This window comes from Cetorhinus maximus, chromosome 24, assembly GCF_964194155.1.
Source record: "Cetorhinus maximus chromosome 24, sCetMax3.hap1.1, whole genome shotgun sequence".
Lineage (NCBI taxonomy): Eukaryota > Metazoa > Chordata > Chondrichthyes > Lamniformes > Cetorhinidae > Cetorhinus > Cetorhinus maximus.
This window is the reverse complement of record NC_135902.1, coordinates 9,718,388-9,732,297: the sequence shown is the minus strand read 5'-3', so window position 1 is coordinate 9,732,297 and position 13,910 is coordinate 9,718,388. Positions and strand designations below refer to the sequence as shown.

The window sequence follows — 13,910 nt, the reverse complement described above, 5'->3', positions numbered from 1 at the left end:
TGGGGAAAAAAAAAACAACTCTAGCAGCGGCTCAACAGGACTGTAAACCCAAAGATTGTAGACTGGAGCTGGTAGCCCCATGTCTGCGGTAAAAAAAAAAGCAGGTCCGAGCAGTTAAGGAGTCAAGCACTGCTGAAAAACATCATCAATCTATGATTGTAATGGTGAACACAAGACTCCAGATTTAGACTTTTATGGTATTGCATGCACCACCCACTGCTGTTGTTCAAAGGTTGCATTTTTTTATTTTGTAGAATATTCTATATCACACATCCTCATGTAACCTGCCGGAAAGAAAAAGGAAACTGGAAAGACCATTGCACAAGTCACTTGATGCCATACACTTACAGATTACCATCATCTTTTGCTTCCTTTTAACCCTTACAAGGGTGTTTCTGCCACACGCTGTGTGACCACAACAACAGTTAAAAAGCTAACTTTTAATTACACATGCTTTAAGCAATAATAATTGGCACTGAGCTTAATAATTCAATACCAGCATTCAGTGAACACATCAACTTCATTCTTTAATGATACAATCAACTGAATTCTGGCTTTGCAGCTCAATTAACCAGGGATTTGCCTATATTACCACTTTTCACTTATCTTTTATATATAGTTTGGCACTGCTAGCTTGATGGAAATTCTGTGTACAGGGGGCAGCAGACACGCACTTCAAAACCTATTTCGTGCATACCCTTTGCTTTATTAACACAGCAGCCAAGCATTGCCTTATCTACTTGCTGTGTGATCCAGTATTAAATGAATAATGCATGTTGTACGATGGGCATGATTTTGTACGCAAAATTAGATTCCCATGGGGAGTTTGCTGCCTCGGAAAATCAGGAACCAGTGTTATTTTTGGACTTGCATTGAAATTAGATCAGGGTTTACACCAAATCGAAGGACAAGATGGCAGTACAATTTAGTGCAGGTTAGCCAATTCCAGGTTTCCTTATAGCATCATGAAGTGCAAAGGACAATGGAAAACAAACAGAAAATCTGTGGACAGGTCTAGGAGTAAGACTGTGCTTTGTAAAATGGAGTCTACTGAATAAGAGTGGTTAGAGGCAACTCAGAAGACCTGAGCTCTGGTGTGCTGAAGTGTAATATCTCAAGGCTCATCTTTCTTTCTCCTTCAGGTGTCGATTAACCTGCTGTCTGCTTCCTGGGTTTTATGCTTACATTTTGTTGGTTTCTTGAGGAATTTATTCCTGGTCTCAGCTTCATTTTACTAAAATGACTGGAGGTTTGGTGTCAACTGTCAGATTTTTTAAAGATAGTGAGTAGATCTTTGTCTTGGTCTGCGGTGTGAAATGGATGGTATGGTTCATAGCCTGATATTCCGCTCAATTGTCAATGGAATTAAATACAGGCGCTGTGCATAATGTGGGGGTGATCCGCTACTGCCCGTTTTGTGCCACTGTCCGAGGTGAATTTCTACCCCATAGGGTTTCTGCAAAGGTTCTCCTAATTGCTCGTTATAATTCTGACAAAAGATCCACGGGAAGGATGCAAATGGTGCATTTTCACCAGTTCTCTGGTGCTTCCACAGATCCTTTGTTGAAGTTATGGCAGACGACTGGGAGGATCCCTGTGAAAATTAAACCCCATGTCATTACTTCGTGCACCTACTGCAGCTATCCAAAGCATTGAATGATGCCCGCTAGTATTTCTTGGTTCGGTACAGATAATAAGCCTAATAAGATATTCTGTCACCTGCACTAATATTCAGATGTCCAAAGGAATGACAGTGTTAGTTTGCTGAGCAACAACAATAAACCGCATATTCACTTTTATGCTGGTGTTTTAGCTTTGCACTTCAAAATCTAATGACATATTGCATGGCACGGTGAGCTAGACAGAAAAAATAAATTAATCCATTTTAATATAAACTAGTAGAGCTCACTTATATATAAGGCACAGACTAAATGACAAGTCAGCACATTTTACAGACAATATCCCATTTTCCTGTTCTAGGTGTGCTATAAACTAATCAAAAATGAAATCTACAGACTAGATTTTATAAACATACTGCACAATTCTAATAAAATATTGTTTAGATTCGATGAAAATTTTGATGTTTTTACAAGCTCTCCTTGTTACTGTTATGAACTTTATCATTCTAATTAAAGTTACCAAAATAACCAAGAAGCAGAAGAAGCATGGGACAGTGCAACAAAGCAACTGCAACACGTCATTGAGTTTTGTCATACGTTCCCTTATGGATTTAAGCACACGATTGTGCAAGAGTACACTAGCTCCCAGAGAAAGTTAATGCTACTATAGGAAAAGGTAACTCGGCTGTTGGCTTGCATAAAATGCAGCTAACTTGAGTGTCAACTGTCAATCTCAATGATAAAATATAATTAAAAGGGCAGATTCATTGAAAATTTGCCGAATGATCCTCGATCCTAGAAATATCTGAGCTGGTCGCTGTAAAACACAGTACGTAAAGGCACAGATAATAGAACTCCAGATGTTTGCAGTGCACCAACAACAGCAAGGTTTTGATTTTATGGACTGAGAGAAAACAGTAAGTTTGTTGTGCCTCAGTTTTTTTTTGCCGATTTTCCTGGTTGCTTGGTTACGGCAGGTAACTGCAGTTTGTTGCAAATTGCTGGGATCTCAGGGCAATTTTTAGCTGCTTGTCAATTTTAGAAGATAGGTCTAAGGGTGGCTTAATGTCCCTTCCTTTAAAAAAGAAGATTCCTTTGTATTTATAAACAAGCATGACATTTGGAGCATGCCATCTAAAATATGATGGGTATGAGTTAAATATATATAAAATTATAAATAGGTACATACATGCTTAGGGAGGTCTTGTGGTGCAGTGTGTGGACTCCATACCTCTGAGGCAGGAGCTCCAAGTTCAAGTCGCAAAGGATGACCAAGGGAGATGTATTTGTAAAATGGCCAACCAAGTTGCGTATCAAGCGGCAAATTCTTCCAATATACAACAATGGCAGGTGGCAAGAGTGGGAGAGATTCCTGGTCAGCCATGATGGAAAGAATTGGATCACCATCATAGCTCCAGATTACAACATGCATGTAAAAGTGCATGGTTGCCACAGCAACTCGGACTCCCTGAGAGACCTGTAACACACCACCATACATATGTGTTCCCAGGCTCACAACGGTGTTGGCTGTTGTAATCTGGCAGTATAATCTTTAATTTCCATCTTTCTTTTTGTGAAAGAAGGTACCTCATACCATCTGCAGATGGATGACATCCACATATCTACCAGTGCAGCTGTTAATTTGATTAAAGAAGTGTCACAGAGATTATACTTCATCCTTTGGAGGTGTTGGAGAGGGGGGTGGAGTCTTTGAAGGGTCAGATGGGGTAACTTCACGACAGTACTGTGCTGATTCACCTTCTATTGTTTATTGCTACTGAACCTATGCATTGTGTTCAAATGTCTAGATTTCTGGATGTCCACGTATCTGGATGATGGTATCAGCCGTGGCTTAGTTGGTAGCACTATCACCTCTGCATCAGAAGGTTGTGGGTTCAAGTCCTACTCCAGAAACTTGAGCACAAAAATCTATGCTGACACTCCAGTGCAGTACTGAGACAGTGCTGCACTATTGGATGCGTCATCTTTCAGATGGGAGGTTAAACTGTCGGCCCTCTCAGGTGAGTGTAAAAGGTCCCATTGCACTATTTCGAAGAAGAGCAGAGGAGCTATCCCTGCTATCTCGGCCAGTATTTCTCCCTCAAGTAACATCACAGAAACATCATATTGTGGTTAGTGGGAGCTTGCTGTGGGAAAATTGGCTGCTGTGTGTCCTGCATTATAACAATGACTACACTTCATTCAATACTTCATGGACCATAAAGCCCTTTGAGACGTCTTGAGGTTGTGAAAGGCTCTATATAAATGCAAGTATTTTTTTTCTTAGACTTACATGTAGAACCAGAAAGAATTGTAATCTGTGTTCTATTCAGTGACAAACTGTAGGAATTAGGCCTATCTGACACATTGCTGGAGTGGATGTTTTGCAGTGAGGAGACCCAGCAAGGACCACTTGAGATTACTGTTAGACTAAGAAAACAAAGACTATCTCCTATATCAGCAAAGATATTGTCAGTATCTTTTCCTCTCAGACTTCCCTTTAAAAAAGTACTTTGCAAAGTACTTCCCAAGGGTAACATTCCCCTTGGACTTTGTACAGTTAATTGCTGTTCTTTGAATGAACAGGAGAAGGCTGTCCTTTTCCCTCAATATTACACAACGCTTGAGGGCCAAAGAAAAATAGCGCCGTGCCCAATGTTTTGTCTAATCTAATCCAGTATACAGGGCAGCCTGATATATGCTCATTGCAAATGTCCACGGTTTTCTCCATTATATGAACAGCAATAGGACCACCATTGAATGACAGCACTTCTTCAGAGCTCACTGGGTCACGACTATATTAAGATCTTCTTTGAATACGTTGATTTTGGATTAGAACTGGAGGATTGGGTTGAACATGTCATACTTATGGCGATGGCCTTTACATCAAATTCTGGGCCATTATCAACCCTCACATTTATTCATTGAATCAACGGGGGCTTTAAAGCTGGAGAACACTATGAGGGAAATACCTCTGGTTCTGAAAGAGGGAACATCGGATCAGATGAAAAGCTAAGTTTTCGATTCTCCTTGTAAGTGAGACTGATTTGGGAAAAATATTTCAGGTTTTACATATTTGACCTGATAGAGAGTTCGCCATTTTGAAGGAAAAAGACATTTTTGGCACAAAATTCAATGAGTCTCTTTGAAGCAATTTCAGAAATGGATGATTTGTGGACATTCCTTTTGAGATTACAGAAAACAGTGAGACCAGAAACACCAACAGGTGAATTTCACCCCCCAGGTCCCACACCCAAATAGGAAAATCAGTCGGCAGTTCGCCAACTTTAAAAAGGGCTGGCCCACGGTGATAATATGCTGAGGGTAGCTTTAACAAGTTGAGAGTGGAACTCATGAGGGACAGGAAGCTCCAACCCCCCCTCCCCACCCCCCCACCACGAGAGCTGCTGGCCAATTGATTGGTTGGAAGCTGAGTAGTCCCAGTGGTGCCAGAACGCAGTGGTAGACACTGCTGGGACCACAAGGAGTCCCAAGAAGGAAAGACATGGATGCCGGACTGAAAGGGCAAGTCCAGGGTCTCTGGTCGAAGAAGGATCAGGGACCCTAGTAAGTGGGGGGGGAGGAGGGGTGGTAGTTCAGGTTCGAGAAGCCAGGGGAGAGGCACAAAGAGGGTGTAAGCATCCTTGTGGGGGGTTCCCTCGATGGGCACAGGGGACCTCCCCCACCAAAGGAGAGACACCACCCTAAAGGAGCTATACTCCTTCCTTAATACCTTTTACACTGTACTGGCCACTTTCCTTCCATCTTCCCTTGCCCACCTATTATGGCGGCAGAGGTAGAAAGAGGCCCTTAAGTGGTCTTTAACTGGCAACTTAAGGACCTCAATAAGCTTAAGGGTGCCTGGGCTGGCTAATGCCTTAAACACCCATCGTTAAAATGGGGGGCAGCTTGGGTGTAGGTAGGAAGGCAGTGGGCTAGCTGCCCGTTTTATTTTATCTGGCCCCCATCCACCTTCAAATTTGCCAGCGTAGGGAGGGGGGGCATAACAATCTACCCCAAGAGATGAAGGAGGAATAAAAATGGAGCCATGTAAGAGTTGGTAGCTGTTGGATGGACTTACAAATGACACACACAAACTAAGGCACTGAAATTACACAAGGGAGTATTAGCGCATGAATATTTAACACATTGGTGTGAAATACTTTAGTTTGCAATTTTACTGGTGGTGTTAAAGCATTTCTACTAAATAAATTAAACCTTCTATTGAAATAATGAATGAAGGAATTCCAAACCACTCAAATGTTACCATCCCCTCAGCATAATTTCCAGGCCAATGTCTTCGAAGATTTGAAAAGAAAAGAGGGTTTCCAACCTACAGTACCGAGTGATAAAGGTGAACTTCAAGATGTAAGTATAGCCAATGTTTGTCTGAACTTGTTGCATCACTGTTCCTTCGCCATCAGTGGGTCAATATCCTCGAAACCTCTCCCTCAAACCGTATTGTGGGAGCACTATCATCACAAAGGAGTTCTAACAATACAATCTCAAGGCAAGTAGGGGTAATAAATGTATTTGTCTATATCTCAAAATTGGAAGAGAAAGAATAAAAATGAAGAAAAATATATCAGGCAAAATTATCTATTCATTTTTGTGAAATTGGGTGTTCTTTTTTAAAGTAGTTTACGTTTACTATCACATTAATAAAACTGCTCGAACACTAGGAATATCTTAATGACATTATTAGCATCATTTTCAACATCTCCATGTGAACTGAAGACTCACAAAACTGCTCAACTCAGGAGGATGGACTTTTCCCTCAATCTGCTGGCAGCTTAAGAGTTAAAATTAACATTTCAGTAAATGACCACACATGTTTACAACTTTAAGGTAAATGAGGCATGAAGCTATTTTTCGACCCAGTAGCTAATTGCCTTTCTGTCTGACAGTTGATAAGATAAAACAGCTTCTTACACCTTTAGCTATTTACCCAACCCCCCTTTGATAAAAGATAATTTACCCCATTTGCTCAGTTACAATTTAGATTTTCAAGTGCCTCCCATCTTGGGACCAAGCTTCTGATATCCATTTGACAAGTGTCAGCTGTTTCTAGACATTCCATCAGGAGGTAATGTAGATTAGAGTGCAGCCATGTAAAACATTGGAAAAATTGCTCAGAGAAAATCCCAATTCCGGTGGATAAACACAGGTTAGTGTAACTTTATAATGTACAGGAAACAGTACCAAAATCTGTTATCTATCTAAACTAAAAAGCCTTTAAATCACCCTATCACAGACTAACCCTGATGAGGAAGGAAATCTTAATTCATTCATTCAGAATGATCCTAAGGTCCTCTTATTGCTGAATCTGGTTGTTTCTTAAATGATTCCAGGTTTTTTTGCCTTCACCACTGAAGCTGGAAGTCCATTCTATGTGTTGATGTATGAAGAACTGATTTCTTAATACCTGTCCTAAATTTCCCTTCTGCTAGTCGATATTGAATTTGATGTCGTGTTCCAGTTTTACCTTCTACATTCCCATGACGATTTTATACACCGCTTTAAGATCACTTCTCAGATATATTCTTCCAAGGATGGAAACGGCAAGATTCTCCAGTAACTCAGATCCTAGGGGATCTTCTCTGCACTGCTCCCAGCACTTGAATGTCTCCTTTGTTTCTCAAACATCAGAACTGGACAGTGGTTTTCAGGTGCCATCTAACCTAAGCACTGGAACGTTTAACTACATCCTCTGGCTTCAATGCTAACCCTTTAGCTAAGTAGGTCAGGATTGCATGATTGTAGCTTTGCATTGGGTAGCCATGTTGATCAACAAGTCTACTAAGAATTACAGATTCTTTCAGTTCCTAGTTTAGTGGTCTAGTTTTCAGTTTCTTTCTTAAGTATTTCAACATCATTCAAGGAGCAAGTGTGTTGCCCACATTTCCTTCCTATGCATCATGGTTTGTGGTTTGGTTTCCACTTTTAAGTGCTATTTGCACCTCTCTTCAGGTAATTTGTAGACTGTTCTGGATTGGGAAGGTTTCCCACTACTTATGAATGACTTAAGTCTAACTCCGGTATGATTCTTCAAAAACATCTTAACTTCCATTTATCGTACATTCTAAGCTTCTAGGTAAGAACATCTCTCTCTTGTGCAGGCTATTCCATCTTCTCTTCTCAGTCTCTTGCTCATAGCAGCTGATGTCACTATTACATCATGGTACACATCTCAGCCGGAATTTTCCACCCCCTCACGTCAGTGGGATCTTCCAGTCCCGCCGACGTGGACGGAGATTTCAATGGCACGGGGGGAGTGGAGGGTGCTGGAAAACTCCGGCTCTCATTACCATAACTATTAACCCATTATTCTACAGATAATACTTTGCACTTGCCTGCTTGAAATTTAATTTGTCATTGTTCTGCCCACAGGCATAGAGGGGTAGAGTTTCCCAATTTGCCCTAAACTGGCCACACGAGCTCAAAGCATAGAGGAACTGCAAATGCAAATTAGGTCCAGCACAAATCGGCTTTCCTTGATCTTTAAAGTCACTTGAAAAAAAATCACGCCGCACACGCCCACAAAATTGGTCACACCCTCTAATTAATCAGCACTGTGATATTTGTGGCCCTTCGAGGAAGCTCTTAATTTTAAGTAATTTTAGGCACAAGGTCAAGTAGACGCCTTCTAAAATCTTTTAAATATTAAAAAATAATTTACCAAGAAACTGGCTAACATACACCAATGAAACTAGTAAACGTTTCTATATAATTTTTTTTTAAAGTTGGTTACTAACAGGCGGTGGATGAGACACTGATGCAATTTTCTTTCTGATAAACCCATTTTCAGTTGCATTAATCAAACGGCACCAAGTCACCACACAAATAGGTGAAGGAAAACTTTTTCACGTAATTTTTTTTCGCTATCCAATTGTGATGATTTATGGAAAATTTTGCATTGGATGCTAATGTAAACGAATGAGTGGAAACTGAAGCAAAAACTTTAATTCAGAAAATTAACACAATTTTGAAGACAACTTGAGCCTGGATCACCGACTGTGCTTAAAAGCTGAAACCCTCCTCCATTTTGTCTAATTCATTCTGCAACTTCTGTGCTTTAGTTAAGTGCTTACATGAAACCTTGTTAATTTTTCAAGAAATCAGTGAAATTTCAGTGTGTTTTCAGTCGCACTGTATCTTGTATTTTCCCCCTATGACGCTTGTGTTTTTTTTTATAATGTGCTCCCTGTTTTGAACCACCTCTGACCAATCCTGCCTTCTGTCTTTGTCAGGAAGCTAGAATCATCAACAAATACAAGTTGTTATTTTCCTACAATTCCTCGATGCGACTGGAAGAAGTTTAGAATTCCAAACAATTTCACTTTCGTCTCAACTTTTTCCTTGCTGTAACTTTATGCATCCGAAAGATTAAAGGAACTCACTTAACATGTCACAGAGACTAACTAGGGCCTATGAACACACTATGTATATTTTATTGGGTTCAATTTAAATTTTCACATGAACAGCAACACCCACATTGGACATTGACTGAAAAGCATTGTAAAAACTTAGGCCAGGATTTTCAGCTCAGCGTACGGGTGTGCGGCCAACACGCCCGGGCGTGAAATACCGCGTGATGACGTTGGGCCTATTAAGACTCTTAAGCAGCTAATTAAGCAGAATTTTTTGCTGCCTGTCCAACCTTAGGGTTGGCGGGTGGGCAAATAGGCCAGGCGGCCTTTACATTTTTAGCGAAACCTCATCCACAGACGGTATGACGTTTCCAACAATGAATAAAGAAAAACAACTTTAAAAAATTTTAAACTCAAGTTTTAACCTGTTCCTCGTCATGTGACTGGGGACATGTTTATATTAATTGTAGACTCTTCTTTTTTTCATTTAAAAAATCTTCAGCTCCCTGAGGTAATTCTGTGCCTTCAGGGAGCTCTCAGTGAGCGCAGCCCTACGCGTGCACAGACTTCAGCGCTCGCGCTCCTCCTGCCCCCAACCCGGCAGCGCTGAGGGTCTCAGCGCGCATTTCATGCTGGCTGCCCGTGAATTGGCCAGCCAACGTGAAATTATGATCGGGGCCTGATCGTGGGTGGTGGACCGTCTTGTGGCGCTCCCAGGCCTGCCTGTCACGCCCGCCCGGCGAGGGGAAAATCCTGCCCTTAATGTTTACCACTGTATGTCTTGGAGAGTCATAATGCATTGTAGCTACAACACGTGGAAGGGGGTCAATGGAAGCCATTACTCCCCACAGCATGAGAGGAAAACTGGAGAGCCAGCCGCAAGTGCTGTTTTCACTTAAGTATTAGCAGCAATAGTATGTCACTAATGGGAGACTGGGAGGAGATATCCATCCCATCCTCTTGGGTGTAAAGATTGGAGGTAAGAGAAGCTTAGAAAGAAAACCGGAGAATAAAATAAACCACAAATAAAAAAGATACATATTGTTGTACTGCCATATTGAAAGTGTCATGTGTGTTAATAATGATATAAAAGGCACCAATCAAGCACACTGTGGGTTCATTTATTAGGAACAGGGACATATGAAGATATACATGGATAGAAAGCTTGAGGACATCGGAGCTGCAGAGCTGTGTGTGCTGTGTCTTGCTCCAGGCCAAAATGAAACTGAGGCTAGATCACATGACACACTTCCCTTAAAGTGACTGCATGCTGCTATCCCTTAAAGGCATATTACAACAGAATTTAAGAAGGGTGGTGAGGTCCTCACATGTGCCAGAACATGAGCACACATTTATCTCCTCAAGCAGTTCTGCTTTCAGAATCATTACAAAATCAGAAATCATGTTCGAGGCCACAGCCATACACAGTTCATGCGTAGCTTTGATTGACAGAGTCAGTGCAGGTATGGGTTGAACAGCAGTACTTGTCGCTATTTTTAATCAGTGGAACTGGTATTAAAGTCTACCTCAAATATGCCACTGCCCAATACCACATTGCAGTTGTCTGCTACTTCTGCTTTGTTTCATAATCAAATATTAGCAATATTCACTTTTTAGCAGCGCACTTAAGCTGGGTGAGCTATTGGTTACCGCATTCGTTTACATCAAAAGAGCCTTGTTATGTGCACTCACTGGCTTCAGTGATGTGAGGCAGATCTGAATACCAGCAAGTCACCAGAACTTTACAACTTTCAAGAATAATATCAAAATTGTATACATACTCTAAAAAATATACAGTTCGGAGACGATTAAGACATTAAAGCTGGAGCTCCGGCTAGATTTTGAGACGCTTTTGTGCTGTGGAATGCGTCCATTGGAGAAAAAAGGGTTGAGACAGTTTTAAGTTACAACTTCCAACAGCTGCTGAAAATCAGTGCATCTCTTCTGTCTGGGCGAGATGGGAGGGATTGTCTCCAGAGATGAAGCAAGTGTATTGTAAACACAGATACCTACCCCTAACTCCTCTCCTCTCTGGCAACTGCTGTGCTAGTGTTGTTTACTGAAGCCTACATGGACTAGCGTAACCGTACACATTCTGTTTATGGTTTCGTTTGGTGATTGTGTGTACATCCCACCAGTACGTATTCACATTGATGGGGACTGTGATTTGTGGATGTATTGGGGGTTTATTTGGGCAAAGTGGGAGATAGCAACTTGACAGCCCATTGAAGTCACTGGAACAGAAAATAGGTAGGATGCAAAATGGACGGCCAATTCAATATCATCTGTTTCCCACTTCTGCTCAAGGCCCATTTCATCCCAACAGCATGACTCTGTGCATTGGATGGTTAAAGACTACATGCACTTCTCTTGTTCCCAATTCTCTTATTGCGGATGAAGATACTTTGGTGGCAATTTTCATCTAGGAAATCCAGGCAACTGATGCAGAAGCCCAGGCTGATGCTCTGGGTTCAAATCTCACCACATCAGCTAGTAGAATTTAAATTCAATTAATAAATCTGGAATATAAAACTGTTCTCAGTAATGGTGACCATGGCGACTATCATCGATTGTAAGAACCCACCAGCTTCACTAATGTTCTTTAGGGGAGGAAATCCGCCTTCCTCACCTGGTCTGGCCTACATGTGACTCCAGGCCCACAGCAATGTGGCTGACTTTTAATTGCCCTCTGCAATGACCGAGCAAACCACCAAGTTCAAGGGCAATTAGGGATGGGCAACAATGCTGGCCTTGCCAGCGACGCCCACATTCCGTGAAAGAATAAAGGAAAAATTCCCTCCCATCTCCTCAGTATTAATGATGAGGTAGTGAGATATAAATCACAGAAATAAATTGCCAATGTACCACCTGATGCAATTTTGAAGCAGGCCTCAATTTGAGAGGCCAGTGCTCCTGCAGATATACGTACTGCCTATAAAATGTATCTAAATTATATAAATACAATCCACTCGGCATTTGTGTAAGACACAGTGCTGCTTTTACTACTTCCTAAACTGGCACATAAATCATCACCCCCCCTCACCCCCACCAATCCTTAACCTTCCTCACTGCTCCTCTCCTGTCACCATCCCAGGCTTGAACCCTGTTTGGCTAAGCCTCCAGCTATGCATCGGATGCTGCCGCTTACATGGGAAAGAATTAGCAGTTAAGTGACGGTTCATTGCAGCACAGGGAACCATGATGTGTGTGTGCTTGGAGGGTGAAGTGAAAAAGGGGAAGGGAAAAAATGGCCTGATTTCTTTCTGTTCTTGACCTCCAGCCTCATCAATGCTGCATGCCCTCCATTCAGCAATGATGTTGATAGCAATGTCCTCTAAAGGAGTGAAAGCTTATAAATTTACCACAGTTCTTCCAATATTCCATCTGTTGTGTGTGAGCTTGTCCTGCAAGAAGTAGCTGGAGGGGGGCGGTGTATGAGTTGGGGTGGGGCGAGGTGCAGTGGTGTGGGGTGGGTGTTACTATGTGGCTTGTCGAAGATGTGTGAAGCACCATAGAACAATGGGTGGCCAGCAAAAGAAGCAGCAACTGTGTTAAAGAGGCAAGTCATTTGATGAAAGTGCTTACAATGCCTGGTGTCAAAGAACTGAATTAATATGTGAGAATTACTCCAAGTTCAAATAAATTAAAGCAGTATGTTGTTTGTCAGTCTGGAGGGCAGTAATGGGTGTTGAGTGTGCGAGTGTAAAAGCAGAAGGGGGTTAAGTAAAATACCCCATTGCGATTCGAGGGGGTGCTTGTGCTGCAAGGGAGGTAAAGATTAGTTCTGCTAGAGGAAAGTGCGATGTTGCAGAGCTATGTTCAAAGATATACGAAGAGAGTCTTACTTTGGCAGAGGTCTCACGATGTCCGAAAAATGATGCTGCTGACACTGACCTACTGTGTTCCCTTCCTGTATGCATGTTGATTTTTTTGACATGGCACCCATCTTCGATCTGAAGGAAACAAGATGACCTTCCTGGTCTTTACTTGTTCAATGAGCAGCTTCATAAGAGTTTCCAAAAAGTGTAGCTCCTCGGTCCTAATGAAGGAAAATTCCCCTTCCCCTTTAAGAGAGGCAGGCTGACTTTAAGAAGTACCAGGCCCACTGGATTTTCTGTCCTCCTAAGTTGCACATTACCTACAAGCAGTGTTTAGTGCTGGCGGCTCACCACTCAACTTTAAATAAACCCGATCACAACAATGAATTTGGCCTCTCACTGATGTCATCAGGTGGGTGGAATGGATACCCCATGCACTGCCCGCCCCATTGTGTGTGCAGGTTAGATCACCATGAAAAATCAAAACTACCTCTTGGCAAAATAGGCTTTTGACCACGTCATACCAGGAACAGTCATGGACCCTGATGGATAGCTAGAGGTAGATTTTTTCCAATACAGTTTATTCGATGATCAGGATCTTGCGCATTTTTCAAACCATTTTCTGTACTTCTATAAATATTAAAATCTCTCCCTAATTAGCTGAGGTTGCACAAGGAGGAAGACTACAGCACATTTAACACAATGTTCTCTTCAACACAATTAATAATTTCTCTCTCCACTTTTGAATCTTATTTGGAAAATCAAATAACATGAAGGAGAAAGGAGAGAAAAACTAGCATATATATTATGCCTTATCACATCTCTTAGGACTTCCCAAAGCACTTCACACACAATGAATTACTTTTTGAAATGTTATGTCTGAAGATATAAAAGCTGTCTACATTGTATAAGCATGATGTAAATACATCACTGTATTAGCTATGCTCTTTTTTAACATTCGCAGAAGAGTAGTTTTGTGCATTAATTAGCCAGTTAGTACACTTTGTGATGAATGTATCCCCATGGACTTTGGAATGGTTCACACGTAGCTTCTTTGGGAAGCCGTTGGCACACAGGTTAGGGCTCACACTGATGGGATTAGA

The 13,910-nt window shown here is 41.6% G+C and overlaps 1 protein-coding gene across 2 annotated transcripts in view; it reads right to left on the bottom strand.

Annotated features, from left to right (window-relative positions):
- myocd (myocardin) overlaps positions 1-13,910 on the bottom strand; it is a 636,396-nt gene that overhangs the window by 158,751 nt on the left and 463,735 nt on the right. The window lies entirely within an intron of this gene.